Genomic DNA, 25,748 nt, shown 5'->3' with positions numbered 1-25,748 from the left:
TCACACTTTTTTAACCAAACAGGACCAGTAACTAACTTTGATTCCTAAAGTGGGAGCATACTTGCAATTTCATCAAATAAGGGATATGTGCCAGGGTGCCTGGAGGGGACTGAGCCTATGACCTATGCTGATGTGAAAAACCAAATATTTGCCATGCCTCCTGATTCCCTGGTAATTTAATTTCAGACTAATTAACAGAGAATTTGACAGTCCCAATTAACCTGATAATCAAGAATCCCCATATAGGAGAGATCTCCTGGAGAATTTTCTATGTGGGCAGCCACTTTAACTGTCATCTTGAGGTGTCCAGAAATCTAACTCAATGAAATCGGTGGCACTATTTCCCCAGGAAACATGTACTGTTTTCAAATCCTCCATGTACAAAGTTTCATAAATGGCTGATTATTAACGCATTGGATCAATACTGCTATGAACAGGAGGAACTGACTGAGCTCCTAACGTGTGTGTTAGGAGAGGTCCTCCTCACATGGCAGTATCTGGTGTAATCCTCAAACTTCCTAGAGTGAGATCTTATTACCCCCTTAGCCGGCATGGAACCTGAGACCACAAGTACCCAAGTAAGCGTCCAGAGTGAGTGGTGGGCCCAGAACTCCTTCTGTAGCCTGAAACCACAGCCTGGCTCCTTCCACCAGCCTGCTCAAAAAGTCCTAAGCAAAAATTATCCGATTTACTCATCCATTCATTTAATCCCTGTGTTGTACCCCCAAATTATTTTAAAGTCATTCCAAGTAGCTTTAACAGAGTGAACTTCTTTAACAAGATTAATTCAAACTATATTCACAAGTGCTGAATGAATTTATGTGCCAAATTAGAATATATTACAAGCTCTTGGTGTTCTCCCAAAGCTCTTTAGATTTAAAATTATAGAACATTAAAATAGGCTAATCTGATGACACCAGTTGTCAAGCTGTGAAATACTCTTGACACCACTTCTCAACTTACGTGCAAAATAACCACACAGTTAAGGGTCTCTGAGGTATGCTGTGTGTATGCATCTCTGGAGCGAGGACGCGGTAGGGTGTTCTCGCACTTATACCTTCAAGGCTTTGTCTACACAGACCAGGATAACTGGTGGACTCAACTCGTTTCAAGTAGGTGTCAGCCACATGAACAGAAACCATAAACAGACAACTCACTCATTCAAAACTCTAGACCTGCTTGCTCAACATAGATCCCAGTAAGAGAATGGGATGTGGTGAACTTCAGATTAAATTTAAAAAGTAAAAAAAAAAAAATTCAACTTACTAAGACTTCTTAAAAATTTTATTTAGGGCTAAAATTCCATTTTGTTACACGACATAAGCCTTAATTTTTCTCAAGTGCACAGTGAATTCCTCTCGGGATACTGACTGCTGCTTCCTGATAATATTTATAATGTTATAACGACTTAGTATTTTTAGCCCTTTGAATTAAAGTTTATAACTTTTATAGGTGTATATCAAACAAAAATATTTCACCAGAATTCCTTTGAGGATCTCTGAATGTATTATTAGAGTGGGTGCCAATAACAACTTTTCACAAAAATCTATTCATGCTCAAGTTAGGATATTGAACATATGGTTTGTGGAAATATTTGATGCATTTGCATAAGACATACAAGTTTTGGAAGAATGACCATTTTAATCAGGCTGACTAACTGAGATGAGAAGAGGGAGGTGTGACCATCTGTTTAACTTCGTCTTGATTTTATTTAGCACCTGGAAAAAAATTAGATTTGGGCCACTTCTATGCCAAGGAAATATGAAGAACCCATCTAGGAATGCCTCTCATGTCCTTCCCAAGGAAGGGAAAGGTCAGCTTTGAAACAAACCACACAGATACACACATAAAGCTTTTACCCTCTAAAAGCTGGAGTCAGGCTCCATACCTCACTTAATAACTCTGGGTCTTGATTTCAGGATTCTGAAATAACATTCAGCACATATGCTAATATTTTCTGATACACATCAAGTCAAATGGGAAATAGGTAAAGTCATTATGCATAGGAATAACAGAGACTTCTGAACTGAGAGAGGCAGTTATACAATTGGCCAGTTCAGGGCCATTTACATACTGGTTATACGTGGGTACACTCTCTTCTCTATGAAGGAATGTCTCTACAGGAATACTGACACGACATAAAAACAAAGGAATTAAGTCCCAAGCTATATTTCAGTGCATAAAGAATGTCTAGAACTTAATAGGCATTCAATAAACATCAAATGAACAATTAAGAACATTCCATGGTTTTCCAAAGATTTTTAAATAACAGATTTGAACTTAAATATATTTTCTTTGTCTACGGAAATTATTATGAGGCTTGTGTCACACAGTTCTTGTGAGTCACAAGGGAAGTCCATGTCATGTAGTTCTTGATGTAAATCATGTGACAGATATTTTGATATTGAAATTTTTGAAATATTCTTGCATTCTTGACTAAATACCCTTTTGTGACAGTAATTTCCCCTTTCTCACTCTAAATTTGGTTGTATTCTCTCTCATATCAGTCTCTTTTTTGCTTTTCTTCTTTTTTTTTAGGGCCACACTCAGAGCACACGGAAGGTCCCAACCTAGGGGTCAAATCAGAGTTACAGATGCCAGCCTAAGGCAAGAAGGAATCCAAGACTCATCTGTGACTTAGACCTCAGCTCACAGCAAGGCTGGATCTTAACCCACTGAGCAAGGCCAGGGATGGAACCCACATCCTCAGGGATACTAGTCAGATTTGTTTCTGCTGCACTACAACAGGAACTCCCTCTCATATCAGTCTTATTAAAGATTTAATAATTAATCTTTCAAAAACAGCTTTTGTTGCACTTCTCTATTGTATTAATTTCTGTCTTTATAAATTCTTATTTCTTAATTTTACTTCTTTTGCTTATCCCACCCCCACCCCACCCCTGCTGGCTTTTCTAGTTGAAAATTCAGCTTGTCTGCAGTCTTCTTTGTAATTCTAATTAAATGTGTAACTTTCCATCTGAGTATTGCTGCAGGGCTGTCCCTTACATTTTGATATGTAATGCTTTCTTTGTCATTCAATTTTCAGAATAGTACTTACAATTAGCTTTTTAATCCAAGGGTTGTTTTCATAGCATTATTTTAGGTTTTTTGATACAAGGGTTTTTTTTTGTTTTTTTCTTTTAAGCTTAATTTGTTAATTAGGTCTCACTTGATTGTATTTTTAGTAAACTTAGACTGTTGAGCTATTTTTTTTTGATAAATATATTAAGACATGCAGAGTAACCTGTTCATAATCCTCTTTTTGTAAATATTTCATAAGGGTTGCAGAAATGGGAATTTATATTTTTATATGTAAATTTATAAAATACACGTATGTATACACGCACACAAAAGTGCTGTATACTAGATTATTAATTACCTTTTTTGTATACTTAAGTTGAAAATTTCCCAACGGAATTTATTTCTCTGAATAAAATCTATTTTCCCTTTAATTTTGTCAGTTGCTCTCTGAATTTTTAGGCTGTAGCATGCATAACTACTGCACCTTCTGATTCATTTGTCCAATATTTTCTTTGTCTCTTACTGTTTTGAAGTAAACTGCGTTTCCCCTTAATATCGCTTTTTGTTCATTTGCTTTATATTTTCATGATGTATATGAATCTTTTTCCATACTGTAACTTTCAGCATTTCTGAATAATTTTATGTCAATTATAGATCATACATTGCTACATCTTTCTCATCAAATCTGTAATTTGAAACAAATACATATCTTATAATCATTGTATTAAAATTTATCGTTTTATTCATGTTTCTTATATTCAATATTAAACTGTTTTCTCATTTTCTTATGCTACTTTAAAATTAATTCAATTATTCTGTGGTTATTAGCACTATCTCATGTCTATGTTTCTCCATAAGCTACAAGAAAAAAAATCCCTTATGACACACTTCATAGATGTATGGTTAAAAAAATAATGGTGAGAGTTCCCGTTGTGGCTCAGCAGCAACGAACCTGATTAGTATTCATGAGGATGTGGGTTTGATCTCTGGCCTCGCTCAGTGGGCTAAGGATCCATCAATGCTGAGAGCTGTGGTGTAGGTCAAAGACGTGGCTCGGATCTGGCAATGCTGCGGCTGTGGCGTAGACCCGCAGACCGGCAGCTATAGCTCCCATTAGACCCCTAGCCTGGGAACTTCCATGTGCTCCAAGTGTGGTCCTAAAAAGCAAATAGTAATAATGATGATAATGATGACGGTAAAAGGATACACAGGAATTTACCACCACAGTCAACAAGTAACATTACCAAGGAATTCTGAAAGACTCTTCTCATCAAAAACTCCACATTCCCACAAGTAACTGCTGTCTTAAAATTTTGTTTATCATTGTATTTGCACTTTAAGTTTTCCCAAACATGGTATATATTCCTTATCAAGATGGTGCTTCACTGGGGTATTACTGAAATTTATATAAATGGAATTCTACTCTAAGTGATTTGCCTTTTTGCTTAACATTGTGTTCGAGAATCATCTGTGTTAATATATAAACAGGTATTCATTAGTTTTCATTCAAGTATACATTTACAGTTTAAATAAGTCAGAGATTATTTTCCATTTGCCTGAAAGTGGACATATGGATGAACTTGCTTTGCTTTTTGCCATTACGCATGACGCAACTACAAACATTTGAAAATGGGTGATTTTTCTCTACCAGGTATATTGTTAAACCTGGTATTCCTGCCAGTCTGGTCAGGGAGAAAAGCCACTCCCTTGAAGCTGTACTTGCGCTTTGCTGGGTACCAGTGACAGAGAACACTCGGGTGCCATTTCTCAGCATTTATTTAAAGTGTACACTCAATGCCTCTTGACAGTTCTTTACAGCCATGAAACCGACACCACATTAAGACACAGAATGTTTCATCTCCCCCAGAAGCTTTCTCACACTCTGGAACAGTCTCTGGATCGTCAACACTGACAGGTCCAAGACAACCATGACTGTGGACTGGTTTGTACTCTACGGAAATGGAATCAAATACTACCTACCCTTTGGTATCTGTCTTCTTTCACTAAGAGTAATGATTCTAAGATTTATTTAAGTTGTTGTAACAGTAAATCTTTCCTTTTTATTGCTGAGTGGTACTCCGTTATACAAATATGCCAGTTTTTATTTATCCATTCATATGTTGATAAACATTGACTGTTTCCTGTTTGGAGCTACTGTGAATACGAGTGTCGAGTGTCAATGTACAAGCTTTCGTTGGTCATATGTTCTCATCTCTCTTCAGCAAATACCTAACTGTGGAAGGGCTGGCTGTACGGTAGATGGGCATATCTTTTAACACAGCTGAAAGGAAAATCTTTCTCCACACTCACAGAATGCTTTCATACTCCAAGTGTGTGGGCCTTTTCCACCCACTCATTTCCACCAAGTAATTCTGCAGTTCTCTGCAGGTGCTGCCTGGATTATTCCACAACTGGACTCAATTCTGACAGTATTTACCCACCATCTGACACACAGGTTAAGGCCTCAGTCCCACAAGACTGTCCTCTCCCCCAGTTCAGATGCCAGCTGCAAGTCCAGGTTGTTACCTGCGCTTTTGATTGTCAGGCTATAGACCAGAGGTTCCCATGACCCCTCCTGAGGTTTACCGATTTGCTAGAATTGCTTACACAATTTAGGAAAACAGTGTACTTACTGGATCACCGGTTTATTAAGAAGGACGAAACGCAGCAGCAGCCATGGGTCAGAGATGCCTATGGCAAAGCATGGGAAAGGGCACAGGGCTTCCATGCTCCTTCGGGGCACACCACCCCCCATCCCATCCCATCCCATCCCGTCCCGTCCCAACCGGGACACTCTCCAAACCACGTCCTTCTGGGATTTTGTGGAGGCTTCATTACACAGGCATTACTGATTAAATCACTGCCCCACTGCTGATCAACTCAACCTACAGCGCCTCCCTCCTCCCTGGACTTTGAGGTTCTGGACCACCTGGTTGGTTCCCCTGGCAACGAGCCAAGCCCCCCACCCTTAGGGGCTTTGCAAAAGTTACCTCCTTAGCATAAACTCTGGCAAGGTTGAAAGGGGCTTGCGAAGAATAACAAAAGACACTCCCTTTGTCCTTCATCTCACTTATCACTTGGGAAATTCCAATGTCAGGAGTTCTGGGGACCTGGGTGTAGGTACCAAGATCAAATACGTATTTCTTATTGTAAATCACAGTACCACAACAGCTTTATGAAAATTTAATTCACATAGTATATAATTCACCCACTTAAAGGGTACAATTCAATCTTTTTTCTTATAGTAACGGAAGGGTACAAACATCACCACAATCAATTTTGGAGTATTTTCATCACCCCAAAAAAGAAAGGCTGTACCCATTAGCAAGCACTCTTCATCTTCCCTGATTGTCCCAACTCCAGACAACCACTAATCTACTTTCTGTCTCTATACATTCTGGATATTTCATGTAAATGGAATTATATCTGACCACTAAATGGTCTTTTGTGACTGGCTACCTTCATCTAGCATACCATTACAAAATTCATCAATGGCACAACACATGTCAGCACTTCATTCCTTCTTATTGCCTAACATGCTACTGAATGGATACACTGAGACAGGAGGGAAGGGGCAGGGCACAATCTTTAAAAGAATGACACAGCCATTGAGGATACAACACAAACTGGTTAGAACCTATCAGGGCCAAGACAGCAGAAGGTTCAACTTCCAGTGGACCTTGAGCTTCATTATACACTCACTCACTGTGATAATTAGCAGCTAAATGACACACCCATACCCACAGGTGACATGACAGTTCTGAGGCTGACCATAAAAGGCCAAAAGGCAGTGGCCCAATTCCTGGAAATCCCCACCCTTCCCCAAAATAGTTGAAATAAACTTCCCACTTGTTAGCCTATGAAATTCTCAGCCTATAAAAACTAACCACTCCATTCCATATTTCAGAGCTGCTCTTGCCTTCTGAGATGGCCCAAATTCTAAGAGGCACGTATCTCTCTCAATACATCTCCTTCTTACCTATCATTTTTCCTCTTACTAAATTCCTTCCAAGCTGAGACTCAGTAAGTCCTGAGACTAGGAGTGTGATTTCAATTACAAGACAATGGGTTCAAGTCCCAGTCTGGGTTTTGGCCAGGTTCAAGTTGTGTGATTTCAACACCACATCTTATTTATCCATTCATTAGTTGGTGGACATTTGGGTTCTTTCCACTCTTGGATTTTCTGTAAAATGCTATATGAAGATTCAGGTTCAAGTTTCATGTGGAATTATGACCCATGCAGAACCCTGTAGGGGCTTCATTCACCCTCTAGGACTGTCACGGCAGCTGCCTGGCAGCCCTGTGGCCACAGCGTTATCAGCTCTGGCGACAGCCCTGTGGCTGTAGCCTACCAGCTCCAGCAGCTCTGTGGCTGCAGTGGATCAGCTCTCTTACCCAGTGAGAAAACCAAGCGAGCACTCGGAGAGTTGGTGAACTCAGGATTATTACGCCGGCGGGCTTAGAGGAGATCACTCTCCAGAGTCTGAGCCCCGAAGAAGGGTTTCACAAGGCTTTTATGGGCTGGCTCTTCGGGGTCCGTGCTTGGCGGACTGGAGTGAGGTCAGGCAAGGTAGGAGATGTGGAACAAGCTTACAGAAGCAGCTGCGTGGGGGAGGGGTGGTTAGGGGCAGTTGGCTGGACTTTGCTTAGTCATCATGGCCGGGGTCTCTCCTTTCTACCTTTATTATTGGGACATTTTTCTCCTACAGGACCTTCCCTGAGTTCCTAAGGTTGCTAATCACCAAAGGGAGGGAATACAGAAACAGAGGAGGAGCAGTCAAGAAACAGTAGTGCAGCAATGAGGCAGGGTCCTGGTTCCTCCCCAAGGGTGTGCGTGACACTGTTTTGAGTTCCTGTGTAGGCACTAAGGCCTACCCAGGTGGAGGATGGTAACTAAACGCTGGGCATTAGAGTCCTGGAACACAGCCCTTTTACCTCACCACCAACCAGTAAGAAGAAAGTCAGCACCACAGTGGAAGATAACTAAGGCTCTGACCCCCTCCTCAAAAGATTAACTGCAATTAACTTCCCTCCCTCCTTTTTAAAAACATTCATGGTCTAGCAGAATCTTTGGAGATGGTTCTTGGACAAGAGTCTCCCTTCTCCCCTGGTTGCTGGCCCCCTGAACAAAGCAATCTTTCCTTTCCAACCAATGCCTATCTCTCGAGGATTGCTTTCAAGCAGAAAGCAGCTGAACCTCAGTTCCATAAAAATTATGTTTTTATTTTTCATGGGTATTGATCTAGGAGTGGAATTGATGGATCATATGGTAACTCAATGTTTAAACATTTTGAGGAACTGGGTTTCCTAATGCAGCTGCACCATTTTTCACTCCCAAAAGCAGTGCAGGAGAGTTCCAATTTCTCCAACATATAGATGGCCATTTGACCTTTAAGAAATGGCCAAACAATTTTCCAAAGTGATTGCATGATTATACATTTGTACCAGGAGATGAATTCCAATTCCTCCACTACCTGGCCACCATTTGGTATGGGGTCAGGGCTCTAAATTTTACCCTTCTAAGAGTGTGTGGTCATGTTCCATTGTGCCTTGAATCCAAGTTCCTCTGAGTAGAGACGTTCCCACATGGTGGTGTTTTCCCATAACTGGAAGGCGAAAACCACAGGGCCATTACTTAGAACTTGTGTCTTCTCTTAAAACATTGAACACTATCAATTTCCCTATAAACACTGTATGTATCCCACAAATATTAATGTGTATTCTCTTATCATTCACTTCAATACTTTCTAACTTCCTTTGTGATATTTTCCTTGACTTATGAATTACCTAGAAAGTGATATTTATTTTCCAAATATTTTGGGGTTTTCAAGATAACTTACTACCTTTGATTTCTACTTTAATTCTGTTGTGGTCAGAGACCGAACACTGTATGATTTCAAACCTTTCAAATGTATGGTTTTATGGCCTAATATAGCTTACCTTGGTAAATGTACCATGTGTACTTGAAAAAATAGTACACTGTAATTTTGGGGCACAGTGTTCTACCATCAATTAGAATATGGTGTTGGGGAACCAAACACTAACTAAAACCACCCACCTTAGCCAGGCATAGTAATAACTGTTGGCATGAGTTGCCTCACAACAGGAGGCCCCAATAAGGAACACAGTGCTGCCCCCAAAAACAATCCAGGAGAGTTCAGGAAGGGCCAATAGGAAGGAAGAGATGCCCAAGCTCCCAGAATCCTGGGTGCTGGAATCCATCTTGGCTGAGATCTGCAAGTATCACCAGGAAGGACCCTGAGCTCAGACGAAATATGGGCCAAGCAAGATGACGGTCCACAGACAACCTGGAAACTAACCCCGTTACCAAAAACCTGAAGTTGCAAGCCACTGGAAGAGCAGTTTTCCTGGGTTCCCCGACCGACTGCTCTTGGCCAGACACCCCTTTCCAATAAAGTCTTCTGCTTTGTTAGCACATGTGGCTCCTCAGACAACTCATTTCCAAGTGTTAAACAAGAGCTCACTCTCAGGCCCTGGAAGGGGTCTTCCCCGCTCCTGCAACAATAGTAATAGAGTGGGTCAAATCATTTATGTCTTTACTTAATTTTTGTCTATTTGTTCTGTGAGTTGCTAAAAGAAGGATTTTTAAATCTACTATGTTTGTGGAATTTCCTATTTCTTCCTTTAATACTATTGATATTTTCCTGATTTATTTTGAGGCTCTCTTCCTAGGTACATACAGATTTATGTTTGTTATGACTTCTTGATGAATTGATACTTTTATCAATTTGGAATTCCCTAATCCTTGATACAATTTTCATCTTGAAATTATGTGTAATTGCTGTTAATAAACTCCAGTTCTCTAATGCTTACTGTTTAGGTAGCATATTTATTCCATCCATTTAATTTCAACTTTTGTGTAGTTTTCAATTCAGAGCAAATCATCTTTTATAGACAGTCAAGAGCTGGGTTCTCCCTTTAGCATCCATCCTGATACTCTCTGTCTTTTAAATGGAGTGTTTAGCAAGTAAAGAACCCAACTAGTATCCATGAGGATGTGGGTTCAACCCCTGGCCTCACTTAGTGGGTTGAAGGATCCAGCATTGTGGCAAGCTGTGGTATAGGCTGCAGATATTGCTTGGATGTGGCATTGCTGTGGCTGTGGCACAGGTCAGCTGCAGCAGCTCTGATTCAACCCCTAGTCTGGGAACTTCTGTATGCTGCAGATGTGGCCCTAAAAAGAGAAAAAAAAAATGGAGTGATTAGTCTATTAACATTTAATGTGATTATTGATATATTCAGATTAAGTCCATCATTTTATTATTTGTTTATCTGTTGGTCCCTGTTTTTCATTTGTTTGTTTGTTTCTCTCTTCCCTCTTTCCCACCTTCTTTTAGGTCATACAAATGTTTTAAGTTCTATTTTGGAAAAAAAAAATGGCTTATTTCAGCTGTATGATTTGCATTTTTCCATGGTTGCTCTAGAGATTACAATACTCATCCTTAACTTTTTACAGTCTACTTAGAGTTAATATTGTACCATTTCATTTAAAATACAAAAATCTACAACCATATTAATCCATTTACCTTCTCTAGTTATTTTTTACACTAAATTATCATATATGGTACATATATTTTATAAATCTCACAGGACAGAATTATAATATTTACTTTAAACACTCATATGCTTTTATAGAAATTGTGCAATAATGCCTTTTGTGGTTGCCATAAATTTCCCATTTCTGAGGCTTTTCATTCATCCCTGAAGATCCAAGTTTCCTCTGGTTTCACTTTCTTTCAGTTTGAACAACTCTGTTTAGCATTTCTTGTAGTTCAGGTCTCCTGGCAATTATTTCCTTTGGTTTATATTTTCTGAATAAAAATTTCTGTATTTGTACGTTGTTTTAAAAGGATATTTATTTCTACTGGACATCAAATTCTGGGTTAAGCGGTATTTTTTTTCTTCTTTTAGCAATTCAAAAGCTTTTTTCCGCTTTCTGTGGCCTCCATGACTTCTGGTGAGAATGTGTGATAATTAAAATCATCATTCCCCTATGTATGATTTGTCATTTTTCTCTCAGGACCTCAAGGTTTTCTCTTTATCTCTGATTTTCAGCAGTTTTTCCATGATAGACTAGACAAGTTCTTTTTTATTTTATTCTATTTGAGGTTCACTGAGATTCTTGTATCTGTCAATTTATATCTTTCATCAAATTTGGGAATTTGTTTCCTCAAATATTTTTGTCTCATTCTCTTTACTTTTGCACTAAGATTCCTTTTGTTCTCTGTCTCCTTTCCTTCTAGAACTTCTTTCACACATAAGACTTGTGTGCCTTCCCTAAGACTTCATCCATTTTATTTTGTCTCTCACTTCTTCAGATTTTATAATTTTTACTACTCTATCTTCAAGTTCACAGACTCTTTTTTCTAGCATCTTTAATCTGCAATTGAGCTCTTATAGTGAATTTACTATTTGGCATATTTTATCTATCAGTTCCAGATTTTCTATTTGGTCATTTCTGTATTTTCTATTTCTCTACTGTCATTTCCTGTGTTTTGGTTTGCTATGCATATATTTTCCTTTAACACAGGCACAGTTTCAACACTGCTTTAAAGGTCTTGTCTGATAATTCCAACCTGAGTGCTCTCAGGGCTGCAATGACTGATTATCGTTTCCCTTGAGTTGGGCTGACACTTTCCTGGTTCTTTGTAGGTCATATAATTTTGGATTCCATCTACCACTATGTGGAGATTTTGGATTTTTTTCCATGGCTTAGAAGAGTGTAGATATTCTTGTTTTAGCAAGAAAATAACTTGACTAGATTCAGTATAAAAATCATCATGTGCAAGGTAGCCAAACTGTATTTTAATTCTTTAAGTCTTTGTTGCAGCTTCTATCTGTTTGCCATTCACGTGGGATCCAATATTCAGCCATGGGCTGTGTTTACACTGAGAATCAGATATCCTTCTTTTTGTCCCCTCCTCCATGGGGTTCCCCATTCTCTAGTCCTTCTGGCTGCTCTAAGCTTCTCTCCCTGGTTCCTTCATCCCAGGAGATGGTGGGATTTTTAATCAGAGTCTTGCTCATCCAGGGCACTTTCTGCCCCAACAGAAGCTTACCTAGCCATAAAGACTAGAAGAAAAATAGAAATGTGTTCCACTTGCTCACATTCAACTCCCCTCCAGTCCCCAGAGCCCTAAGACAGATTTTTTTAAAAAAATCTCTTTGGGAATTTATAGCTATTATTAGTGAGCATGTTTAGTAGCATGACATCCACAGAAAGTCCTAATGAAATCTCTACATGATGCCTCTGTGTCTTTTATGCACTTTACCCTCTGTCAATTTCTTACATGCACACAATGAAAACATATATGTATACATACGTATTCTGGATTCTAAATACATGAATACTTGTGTTTTGAATGTTTTATTCAAATTTATGGCTTGTCTTTCAATTTCCTGGGATAAACTGAGTTTTTTAAATTAAGTGTAGTCAGGTGTATCAATCACTTACCTAATGGTGTTCATGTTTGTGTCTTGGTTAAAAATACTTCCCAAATCTCATGATCATGTTTTTTTTTTTTTTTAATTTTCTTTTTTTTAAATTTTTTTACTTAATGAATTTTATTACATTTATAGTTGTACAACGATCATCACAACCCAATTTTATAGCATATCCATCCCAAAGCTGCAGCCCATCCCCCTACACCCAACCTGTCCCCTTTGGAAACCATAAGTTTTTCAAAGTCTATGAGTCAGTATCTGATCTGCAAAGAAGTTCATTGTGTCCTTTATTTAGATTCCATGTGTAAGTGATACCATATGATGCTGGTGTCTCATTGTCTGACTGACTTTACTTGGCAGGATAATTTCTAGGTCCACCCATGTTGCCGCAAATGCCATTATTTCTTTCCTTTTAATGGCTGAGTAATATTCTATTGGGCATATGTGCCACATCTTTATCCACTCCTCTGTCAATGGATATTTAGGTTGTTTCCATGTCTTGGCTATTGTATACAGTTCTGCAATGAACACTGGAGTACATGTATCTTTTTGAGTCATGGTTTTCTCTGGATAGATGTCCAGGAGTGGGATTACTGGATCAAACGGTCATTCTATTTTTAGTTTTCTGAGGAATCTTCATACTGTTTTCCACAGTGGTTGCACCAATTTACATTCCCGCCAACAGTGTAAGAGGGTTTCCTTTTCTCCACACCCTCTCCAGTATTTACTGTCTGTAGACATTTCGATGACAGCCAGTCTGGCTGGTGTAAGGTGGTACCTCAGAGTGGTTTTGATTTGCATTTCTCTAATAATGAGTGACGTTGAACATCTTTTCATGTGCTTTTTGGCATCTATATGTCTTCTTTGGAGAACTGTCTGTTTAGATCTTCTGCCCATTTTTTAATAGGGTTGTTTTTTTGGTATTGAGCTATAGGAGGTGTTCATAAATTTTGGAGATTAATCCCTTGTCAGTGGATTCATTTGCAAAGATTTTTCTCCCATGCTGTGGGTTCTCTTTTTGTTTTGCTTAGTGTTTCCTTTGCTGTACAGAAACTTTTAAGTTTAATTAAGTCCCATTTGTTTATTTTTTACTTTATTGTCATTACTCTAGGAGGTAGATCCAAGAAGATATTGCTGTAATTTATGTCAGAGTGTTTGGCCTGTTTTCCTCTAAGAATTCTATAGTATCCAGTCTTATATTTATGTTTTTATCCATTTTGAGTTTGTTTTTGCGTATGATATTAGGAAGTGTTCTAATTTCATTCTTTTACATGTGGCTATCCAGTTTTCCTGGCACCACTTACTGAAGGGACTGTCTTTTCTCCACTGGATATTCTTGCCTCCTTTGTCATAGATTAATTGGCTATAGGTGTGTGGGCTTAATTCTGGGCTTTCTATCCTGTTCCACTGATCTATAGTCTGTCCTTGTGCCAGTACCATATGGTTTTGATGACTATAGCTTTGTAGTATAGTCTGAAGTCAGGGAGCCTCATTCCTCCAGCTCCATTTTTCTTTCTCAGCATGGCTTTGCCTATTCTGGTTCTCTTGTGCTTCCAAATAAACTTTAAAATATTTCATTCTAGTTCTGTGAAAAATGTTCTTGGTACTTTGATAGGGAATGTACTGAATCTGTAGACTGCCTTGGGTAGTATAGTCATTTTGATAATATTGATTCTTCCAATCCAAAAGCATGATATGTCTTTCCATCTGTTCGTGTTATCTTTGATTTCTTTCATCAGAGTCTTATAGTTTTCAGAGTACAGGTCTTTTGTCTCTTTAGCTAGGTTTATTCATAAGTAAATTTATTCTTTTTGATGTGATTGTAAATGGGATTGTTTCCCTAATTTCTCTTGCTGATCTTTCGTTGTTAGTATATAGAAATACAGTTGATTTCTGTGTATTAATTTTGTACTCTGTGCCTTTGCCAAATTCACTGATGAGCTCTAACAGTTTCCTGGGCATCTTTGGGATTTTCTAGGTATAGTATCATGCCATCTGCAAATAGTGATAGTTTTACTTCTTCCTTTCCAACTTGGATTCCTTTTATTTCTTTCTCTTCTCTGACTGCCATGGCTAGGACTTTCAAAACTATGTTGAATAGTAGTGGTGAGAGTGGACATCTTTGTCTTGTTCCTGATCTCAGTGGGAATTCTTTCAGTTTTTCACCATTGAGAATGATGTTAGCTCTGGGTTTGTCAATATATGGCCTTTATTATGTTGAGGTAGGTTCCTTCTACGCCCACTTTCTGAAGGGTTTTTATCAGAAATGGGCACTGGATTTTATAAAAGGCTTTTTCTTCATCTATTAAGAAGACCATATGGTTTTATTATTCAGTTTGTTAATGTGATATATCACACTGATTAATTTGTGGATATTGAAGAAGATCAACAAAACTGATAAACCCTTAGCCAGACTTGTCAAGAAAAAAGAGGACTCAAATCAATAAAATTAGAAATGAAAAATGAGAAGTTACAACGGACATCACAGAAATACAAAGGATCATGCAACTATATGCCAATAAAAACTGTATGCCAATAAAAACTATATGCCAATGAAACAGACATCCTAGAATAAATGGACAAATTCTTAGAAAAGTACAACCTTCCAAGACTAAACCAAGACAAAATAGAAAAGATGAATGGACCAGTCACAAGAACTGAAATTGAAACTGTGATTAAAGAACTTACAACATAGAAAAGACAAAACAAACAAACAAACAAAAAACACCTTATAACAAACAAAAGTCCAGGACCAGATGGCTTCACAGGTGAACTCTATCAAACATGTAGAGAAGAGCTAACAACTATCCTTCTGAAACCATTCCAAAAAATTGCAGAGGAAGGAACACTCCCAAACTCATTCTATGGGGCCACCACCATCATCCTGATACCAAAACCAGACAAAGATACCACAAAAAAAGAAAATTACTGGCCAATATCACTGATGAACATAGATGCAAAAATCCTCAACAAAATATTAGCAAAACAAATACAACAATACTTTAAAAGGGTTGTACATCATGACCAAATCTCATGATCATGTTGATATTCTTCTTACATTCTTCTAAAAATTTGAGGGGGTTTTTCCTCCACATTTAAGACTTTAATTGACCTGGAATTGACTTTTATTTGTGATGTGATGTGAGAACTAATTTCTTGGAGTTTAGTTTTGGTTTTCGGGATGGAAAACCAAAAATCAAATGCTATAATGTACTAAAAATTCAGTCTATCTACCTCTGACCTGCTGTGGCAAATCTCTATTGAGTATCTGTAAATGAGTAAGTCAATTAATAATATCACATCATAGAGCTGAGTCTAATACTAATGCATGTGGAGGCCCACAGACAACCAAATGGTTGCAAAATAAACTTTGCCAACTTCAGGACTTCGCCTCGAGTTGGTTGGGTCTGCACGTTATTCAGTCAAGGACCTCAAAGTGCCTCTTAGCCTGACTAGGAAACAAAGTGAAAACTTTTCTTCTCCTTTTATAAATAAACAGAAACAGAGATGTAGGTAGCTGGCACAGTCATCATAGACCCTGAAATAAAACTGCCTGAGTTCAAAATCTGATTTTATCACTAACTAACTTAAATGATTAACCCTCAGGAAATTATTTGACCTCTTTCACTTAGTCCTAATTGCTTATTTTCAAAATGCTGACAATAATTCATTCGCACTTGAAGAGCTGTGATAAAATTTAACTGAAAAAATAGGTGGACTTCACCTGGCAGGATAATCAGCAGATTGTCATACAGAGAAAGACTTAGCTAACCAGATAAAACAGAATGCTGCAGGGCAGACACTACAAACTGATCCATTCATTTCCACACCAAACCCCTTCTGTCTTGACTTTAAGTCCTAAGAGTGGAGATTCAAAAACCACTTTCACAGGTTTCCTTGCCTCTAGAATCACTCTAGCCACCGGCCTTCTGCCACACAGGCGAAATCCACAGAGAGTGAATAATAGGAGATGAGAGCCATGTCACCATTCAAGCATGGTGGTGAAGGTGTCTTCTCAGTGGGACCAGTGAGGATGCACTTCTAGTCCAAGAGATATTAACCATGGCAGCATTGCTATGACAACAGTGGGGAATGAGGACTTCCCCTCTTACTCCAAGCTGAACAGCTTTCAAACCCTGTTTTCTACCTCTTCAGAAGATTGTCTGACTTATCTAATATTTTTGTTCATCCATTCAACAAATATTTGCAGTGCACCTATTACATGCTCCACACTGCTTATCTGTTTTGGAATACATAAGCTGGTAGTCAGGTGCTAACAATGCAGCAGGTGAAAACAAATATAAATGTGCAACAGAATGAATAAATAATCATAACATAAAGGAGAAGGTGGAAAGGGTTCTGGCAAAACAAGAGGTAGAGTCAGAAAGAGAGATCTGGTGTGCCAGAAAAGGGGAGAAGGCCGCAACGGTAAGGAGGGGGCTGGTAGCCTCATGGAGCAGGTAAGATTTGAAAGGAGGCTTGAAGGAAGAAGAGAGACTCCCACGTGGATGTCTTGGGGAAGCGCACTGTGAGAGGAAAGAGCCACGGCAAGGCTGGCGGGCAGGGTTTGCCAACCCTGCTCAGGGAACTGTATACCTGCAGCTGCAGCAGGGTGAGCCTAGGATGGACGGGGAGAGAAGAGCTGGGTTACCAGCAGCCTCTAAGATCAGACACCTGAGGTCCAGACACACAGAATGGCCAGTTCTTCCCTGGGACACAGTCCCCCACCCCCATCCTCTCTGGACCATTTATTTGACTTTTCTGAGGCCCATCCATCATCAGCTCTGAGTTCTCTCTGGAGGCCTGACAGCCCCCGCCTCCATGCCCTCAACCACTCTCTGGACACCCCTGCACTGGGCTCTGCCTGTGACCTGTCCTTCCTGGGCCGCCAGGAGAGGGAGTGAGTCTCACTCACCTCTGTGTATTCGGCTCCTCTCCGGAAGAGATTCAGCCTTTAGAAATGGTTGGTGCACAAATGAACGAGGGGATCAGTGAAAAAACTTACAATCTCTATCTTCCCTCTTTAGGTTAATTCATAGTTACAGCCTACATTACCCAACGGCATACACATCACAAGCGAAATCATTCCAGGATTTATAGGTCCCATCCACAATGTTCTTAATGCAGTATTGCTACAGTGTAAGCTCCCTTCAACAATAAAATAAATTTGACTCAAATGGTTTCAGTGAGGAACCAACTGTAATGAGCTAGATCTCTCTTGTTTTACACCCTAGCCTGGGAGTGCACTGAGCACTTCTGGGTGTGCTTTCAAGGCTGCCAGGGTGGCAACTGGTGACTCACAGCCACAGTACCAATGCCCTGTCGATGTCTTCTCGGGTCCCAAAAAGTCTTACATACTATTTAAATATAGTTTAATACACTGAATACACAAACTGAATACACAATCAGCTTACCTCAAGTTTTTACTTTAGAAGTTTTGGTCAAGAAATCTGTATATGACACCTTCATGTACCCAAATAAGGAAACATATGCCTATAGATAATTTTATAGTGCTTACTTGTTATCATTGCGTCATACACCTATATGCAGGCAATTCTGAGGAAACCAGAAGCTTAAAGACCAGAGAGATTACACAGGGGCCTCCTGATTACTACACATCCTCCTGAACTTGCTGTACTTTACAAAGTTGGTAACCCAGTCTATTGGTAAACTTGGTAGGGCTGAAGTTTACTCACTGACGCAGTATATTTGGGGGAGATTTAGTATAATTTTAAATACTTTGTTGCTAAACCCACTTCCCCCAGAGTGTGTTTATACAATGCTAATCACTCACACAACTATCAAAAGGTACCTTGTATTACACCAAATACCCCCAGATGACTAAATCTGAATGTATTAGCACTCGGGTAGATTTACCCAGATTAGGCCTATCCATAGAAAATGCAATTTGGACTTGTTATTTTTAAAATTTTAAAGGAAGAAGATTGTTTTTTACCTGTACAACATTTGATCTGGGTTGTGCATCATATTAAACACATGACAAGACAACAATTACTGGCATTAGTTACATTTCTGTCTGAACAGTTTTAGGAAAGAACATCTGTAGGTATATGTCCTGGTAGATTAAATACCTTTCTCTTTTTTTTCCCAAAATTCAGAGATTCATTTAGCTTTTCTTACCCTGTTATTTTTAAGGTGTATTTTAAATTAAATTTATGCAAGTCCAAAAGAAATTCATTTCAGTTTTGCTAGTTAATACATCAGATATATACATTAAATATGGAAGGAAATTACGTGTTTATAATATTCATTATCTGTCCTGGAATTTGTTTTATCTATCATTTACTCAATAAAAAATCTTCTGTAAAATTTGAATTCTCTTCATCTAATTTGTTAACATGTCTTATTAAATTATGCACAATGATAGGAAAGCTATGAGCTCAGAAAAGATGAAACAGGTGTTTTGTATTCTGTTTCACTTCTAAGGGTCTGTTTAGTTTTTCCAAATATCAGAATGGTCATTTATAAAGAAACTTCTATGTGTACAGCACCACCTCATTATCTAGCATACGGTATAGCAGAAGGTCTCATAAATTTCACAGACTGCATATTATCACAATACAATCAATAAAAACAGCATGATCATTACCAGATAACTGTGTAGTAAAAATTTTATTTGAACCTAAAATTCAATAATAAAATGAACTAGGATTTTCTATGAATATTTTGTATCTTGTTATTTCTCAAGCGCAAGCAGAGAAAAGTGACAGTCAAGCATCGCCTTTTTAAGAAAATAAAACACAGAAGGATCACTGCAAAATATGGTTTTGTTTCCTTAACTTTTCATGAATTAAAGAATTACTCATTCTTCTCTTACCCTGCAACCAGGTTAAATGTGGAGATTAACCTTCCAGGAAATGACCATCTAGAAATTAACCTGATGTTTCCACTGACCATATACAGTGTTACTGGAATAATCTTTTAAGTTACTAGAGTCTTCACTATCACCTTCTAGAGCCTCGAGCGTTACAGTCTGCACTGGCTACACCAGGACCAGGTCACAGTGAGGCACCGTGCTATTCACTAAATCTCACCATCCATTTGCCTTCCAGAGAAACATACTGAAAATGACAGTTTGGGCAGTGGGGGTGGGGGTAGAAGGTTCTTTACAACTTTTTTTAACTAGAAATACAATTTTTCCCTAGATTGTGCTACTAAAAGGTTCAGATAAGAGAATCTGTAAAACATACAGGAATTTTACACTCTGTGAAGTGAAAAATTATCTATCATTTTTCAGCTTCATGCACAAAGAATTATCCTAGCCAACATTCTGAGGTTTTATGACATGTAAAAATGTTAGAGCTGGATGATACAGAATCTGAAGGTAATTCATGTCATTCTAACATGTATTTGTCAAAGAAGCATTTGCATTGCTACCTTTTTCACATTTAGCTTAGAAGAGAGAAACTGCACATATCAGCTCACCTCACCTAAATCCTGCTCAGAGTCCAGTCCTGCAGCTCCAGGAGAGAAAGAAAGAGCACAGGGCACTAGCAGTGGTATATTATCCTTAATAAAAACCTACCGAATCACTGTCTCTATTTAAACACTAGAGCAGCTACGGTTTAGTGAATGCTTGCAATGGGCCAGGTACCACACTAAGCACGTTTGTGAGACGACCTCATTCAATTCTTACAGTAACCTTATGAGCTAATAACTATTAGTGTATATATTTTTCAGAGGAGAAAACAGGGTTTTCCAGAAATTTGTAGACAAGCATCTGGATTATGCAGCTGTCATTGTAAAGCCAGTATCTGAGCCTGGGTGGCAGGGCCCTGCCACATGCCAGCCCACAGTGGCAGTACAAAAAGTGGCTCCAAAATTCTTTGTCACTTGGCTCATCACGAGGTGGGTCTCTCTCCTCACCTTGATCTGGGCACCGTGACTGACAGAGAGGACATAGCTAAGGGGATCCCCGGCTGGCAAAGAGGGGCTGGGAATTCAAAACTCAGAGACACCATCCGGATGAGTTACCAATGCTTTGCCTTCACAGCTCCTCACACTCCAGTCAAGGACACTGGCAGGTGGCGGGAGACAAACACTCTGACCCTAGATGTACATCTGGGACATGCAAGACCCGGACGGTCAGTCACAGCCTGGGGATGCCAGTCAAACCCACAACAGCCCTGGACAGGGACCTTCCAGGAATCCTCCCGCTGTTGCTCCACACTCCAGCCCACCCTACGCTTCACCTGCTTCTTCTGTTCCCTGTTCCTACCTTGTCCTTTCAAAAATGGTCCCTTCTCATCTCCACTCACTGGTTGGGGAGCTGCCCCAGGCTGCCTGTTCTAGCATGGCCTTCCTACCCACTGTCTGCTTCCCCCACCTTACCTAGTGATCTGTTTTGACACCCCCCCCCCCAACCGCCCACCCCGGCCCATCGCTGTTTTTGGCTTTGACAGCTCTATGAGTATCCACTCTACGGACGGACGAGAGACCAAACTTAAATGCAGTGATAGACCACCTAAGTATCACTTAGGGGAGAAGGAACTGGGTACTTACTATACAACAGGGACTGGTGGAGTCTTTACCAAGCCTATTTGCAATTTAAATAATTTCAATTCAAATGTATTAAAGCGCCTTCAAAACAAAACTAGTCTAGAGAAATGATACTGGAATAACAACCTCTTTTTGATCCATTCACAGACCTTTCAAGCCTGGTCCAAATCTATTCCTGGGACTAATCAGTGCAGCAGCCTAGTTCTAAAGTTATTACAAAGAGAAGACTTGGGGGAGCCTAGCCTGAAGGAGGACCCTGTCTGCCTTGATGTACCTGATGGCATAATAATCTTTAAAATAATTCCATTCATAATACAGATCTATTGACATGGAAATTTTCATTAAAATCATTCAAGGAACCAGCTAGCTGTCAGCCACACACAGACATTGAGACATCCTATTAACCTGGTTCTGTGTCCTGGCCTTTCTCTCTGGAAAATCTGGGATGCCCTACTGGAGATTTAACTGATTTAGGGAGAAAGGAGATCATTCCACAGCTAAAACCAAAGGTGAGGCTCCGGTTTAAACAACTGGTTCAGAAAAACACCTCTGCCATCCCCACATCAGAGTCATTTATCTGATTTTTTTTTTATTTAAAAAATTTAGAGGAACCTAAATAAATAAATAAGTAAATGCAAATGCCAACTAGGGACATGCCACCACAAAAAAAGATTTTTTTTTTTATGACATGTTGAAAACAACTTATCTTCCCAAGCTGAATTTGAAAGTCAACTCATCAGAAATAATAACGGACATAAAAATGAAAATTTCCTGGAGTTCCCGTTGTGGCTCAGTGGTTAACAAATCTAACTAGGAACCATGCGGTTGCGGGTTTGATCCCTGGTCTCGCTCAGTGGGTTAAGGATCCGGCATTGCCATGAGCTGTGGGGTAGGTTACAGACCCAGCTCGGATCCCGCGTTGTTGTGGCTGTGGTGTAGGCCAGTGGCCACAGCTCCAATTAGACCCCTAGCCTGGGAACCTCCATATGCCATGGGTGAGGCCTTAGAAAAGACAAAAAGACCAAAAAAAAAAAAAAAAAAATTTCTGTAGCCTCAACATCTGATAAACAATGTAAAAATTGGAGAAAATGTTTCCCACACATATGGCCACAAAGAGTTAATATTCATAGAACATAAATGACTGATAATATTTGAAAAGGAAAAGACACACACCTCCACAGACTAATGGGCAAAGTATATGAACAAGTAATTTTGAAAGAGAAAATACATATTCTGTTTTCACCTACCTAATTACGAAATGCTAAAAATAAGTTACAGCATCCAATGTCGTCCCAGATAGATGGGAGGAAGAGAAGCGCCTCCTATATTGCTGACAAGAAGACAAACTGATACATACTTGCACAAACTAATTTGCTCATTCCTATCAAAAACTTTAAAAGAAGCAAACCTTTGGCCCAATAATTCCACTTTGAAATGGAATAAAATCATTATGGATATACCCAAAGATTTAACTTTAAGTATGTTCCTTGTTTACACCTGATCAAATATCTGAAAAATCTGTTAACAGTACATATTACTGTCCCATTTATGTGAGAAAAATATTTATATGAATATAATATATGGTAAAAAAAAATAACACTTAGAAGTATATACAGCAAAGAAGTTATTCCAGATGGTGGGATGTTTTTTCTTCAATAACCTAACAGGACTGTTGTTTTCTCAATAATCATGTGTTATACCATTAGATTTTTTTACTGAATCAAAAAAAAAATTGTTTTGGAATTCCCTTGCGGCTCATTGGATTAAGGATTTGGCATTGTAACTGCAATGCCTCAGGTTTAATCCCTGCCCATGCATGCAGCCAAAAAAACAAAAAGAAATTTTTAAAAAAGAAAAAAATGTTGTCATTCTTTTTTTTATTAGAATATAAATATAAATGCTAAGAAAAATAAGTAAAAGAGATAGAATACTTTGGTATGTAAAGTTATTTGTAATATACTGACTTATCATGAAACAATGTGATTTAGGAACAAAAATACATATGCAAGGAAAGAATACATCAATAAACAAAAAAAAAAGTCCTGTTGTCTAAGTGATGGAATGATGAGATGTTTATTTTTGTCTCTATTCTTATCTTCACTAATTTCTTTATAAGAATGTTGATTATTTTCTAGGAATACATATTTTAAATCCAGCTCCTGTGCGTTTTATAATTACACAGAATAGCTTCCTAAAAGTGCTAAAATCAAACTATTGCATGATCATTAGACGTTAAGGGGAAAAAAATCATCACTTAAATTGCATCCAAGTATAGCAGACATAGGCACAGGAAAAAATACATTTTATAATTGGAAAAGAATATTATCTCCAAGTGACAAAAACAAATATTTTCAAACAATTATAGTTATGTTTGGTATGTTCCATAGAGACACAAAACAGCATTAGAATAATGTGTCAATCAACTTTATACAGACTCTACTTTGTAATAATCCTACAGAAAATGATATCAAATGCATCACGTGACTTAAAAATAGGTATGTCAATACATTTTTTTTTCCCAACTAGATGTATGACCAATGCTTTTGTTTAAGGGTTCCTCCCTAGATAAACAGGAACACACCACAATCCACAATTAAATAAAGCTGGGAGGGAATTTGCCCTCCACAAGGGGCAGGGTGCTGAGAGATAAGGGTTCTGCTCCACCCTCGCCAACCAGCCCATTTGGAGAGAAAACGTTCCCAGCGGAAGAGGAAGCACAGCTAAGGTTAAGTCTCATAACTTGCTTAATTTCTGCCTTGCCATCTTCAGATCCTCCAGGTGTTACCTCTTAAAAGGTCCAAACACACAACAGTATTACAGGACTCGGTAAAAGAGAAGGCTCCATCATGCAACATTTCCAAAGAGTCTAAGGGAACGGGATCCCTAGAGACGGAACCACAGGCAGGCACGGGTCCCCGCAGCAAGGGACGGCTCCCGGGCAGAGCCAGAGAACCTTCTCCATTAGGGGAGCACTGAGGAGCAGATTCAGAGGCTGGGGAGCCGGTCGTCTCGGGCACCCCACTGACGTCCTCTGAACCCCGCGTCCTGGTTATTTTCAAGGGGGAGCGCGTACCAAGCCCAGAGGCTGCTCCAGAGCAAGTGCCTGAATCCCTCAGTCATCACTACCTTCTCGCCGGCGGTCCTGCTGCAGACACAGCCGTGACAAGGCCACCAGAACCCCGCTCTGCAGCGGCTAAAAGGCCAGGGGCAGGGCGCCATCACCAAAGCGCGGAAACAGCCGTGCCTGGCGGGAGGAATCTGGCTCCAAAACACTCTTTGGATGATCCACAAAGCTTCAGAGAAAGAGTCACAACACGCTCGCTTTCTACCGCGAGACACCGTCTACAGCGGATAAAGCTAGGACACGGCCTGTCGGATCATCAAGCAGCCTTCCTGCCCGCACGCGGCCCGCGAGCCCTTCCCCGCCCGCTCGGCCTCCCCTCCCGTCCAACCCTCCACCCGCAGCCGGGCAGACAGTGCCAGCGCCAGGGCCGCCTGCAGGTCACCGAGCGGGGCCACCAGCCCGGCCAGCGCCGCTCAGCCGTCCCCTCCCGGCCGCCCTGGGAGCCCGACCCTCAGCGGCAGCGGACCAGCTCCTCCTCGGGGACAGCCCGGCCCCTGACGGGAGGCTGGGGGCGGGGGTCTCCCCACGACGCACCTCCCCCCCAGTCCCGGGAGCGAGGGTTCCAGCCGCGGACCCACGCCTGGGCCGCGCCCCGCGTCCAGCTCGGGGACCGCCCGAGAGCCGCACACTCACCGTCGGGAGGGGGCCTCTTGGGGCTCCTGGGGTCGCAGGGTGGCCTGAGGCCGGCCGTCCTGTCACGGGCTCCTGGGGTCGCAGGGTGGCCTGAGGTCGGCCGTCCTGTCACGGGCTGCTCAGGGGTCGCAGGGTGGCCTGAGGTCGGCCGTCCTTCCACGGGCTCCTGGGGTCGCAGGGTGGCCTGAGGCCGGCTGTCCTGTCACGGGCTCCTGGGGTCGCAGGGTGGCCTGAGGTCGGCCGTCCTGTCACGGGCTCCTGGGGTCGCAGGGTGGCCTGAGGTCGGCCGTCCTGTCACGGGCTGCTCAGGGGTCAGCAGTGGCCTGAGGTCGGCCGTCCTTCCACGGGCTCCTGGGGTCGCAGGGTGGCCTGAGGCCGGCCGTCCTGTCACAGGCTCCTGGGGTCGCAGGGTGGCCTGAGGCCGGCCGTCCTTCCACGGGCTCCTCAGCGGGTGCAGTCGCCTGAGGGCCGGGCCTGGAGTCCGAGGCACACGGTGAGCTGGGCGCCAGGCCTGCAGGCGTGTCTGTTGCGCAGGCTCTGGAGCCGGGTCTGGGGCTCCACCGGGTCTGGGGTCCGGTTATGTCCGGAACCGGTCCACGTCTGCCGTTTACGCCTGGAAGTTTACGGCTGGGGAGTTTTACGACGGAACCCCAGTTTTACGTCTGAAGGGTTTACGGCTGGGGCGGTTTACAGCCGGACCCCAGGGTTACGTCTGAAGGGTCTACGTCTGGGGGTTTGCGACTGGGGCGTCTATGAGTCGGACCCCACGTTTACGTCTGAAGGGTTTACGTCTGGGGGGACGGGTTGATGCGTGGGGCGTTTACGACCCGGGCCCCAGCTTTACGTCTGGGGGCGTCGTTTGGGGGTTTGTGACTGGTGGTCTATGAGTCAGACCCCACGTTTACGTCTGGGGGCGTCGTCTGGGCGGGTTTACTCTGAGAGACTTAGGGCTGCGGGGGCCGGGGTTTGTGTGGGAGGAGGGGTT

At 40.9% G+C, this 25,748-nt stretch overlaps 1 protein-coding gene across 2 annotated transcripts in view; it reads right to left on the bottom strand.

The window, feature by feature from the left end:
- LOC102159132 (uncharacterized) overlaps positions 1–25,365 on the bottom strand; it is a 448,204-nt gene extending 422,839 nt beyond the window's left edge. For both annotated transcript variants that reach the window (XR_014818162.1, XM_084980603.1), the window contains exons 1-2: positions 25,179–25,365; positions 24,764–25,039 (exon numbers count right to left, since the gene is read on the bottom strand). The gene's annotated coding sequence lies outside the window, so the exon portion shown is untranslated. The remainder of the gene's footprint in view (positions 1–24,763; positions 25,040–25,178) is intronic.
- Positions 25,366–25,748: the final 383 nt, after the last annotated feature.

Source organism: Sus scrofa, chromosome 10 (assembly GCF_054392235.1).
Source record: "Sus scrofa isolate SSC_HxYL_T2T_F1_AM1 chromosome 10, Sscrofa_HxYL_maternal_Yorkshire_Landrace_v2.0, whole genome shotgun sequence".
Classification (NCBI taxonomy): Eukaryota; Metazoa; Chordata; class Mammalia; order Artiodactyla; family Suidae; genus Sus; species Sus scrofa.
This window is presented reverse-complemented; position numbering and strand designations above follow the sequence as displayed.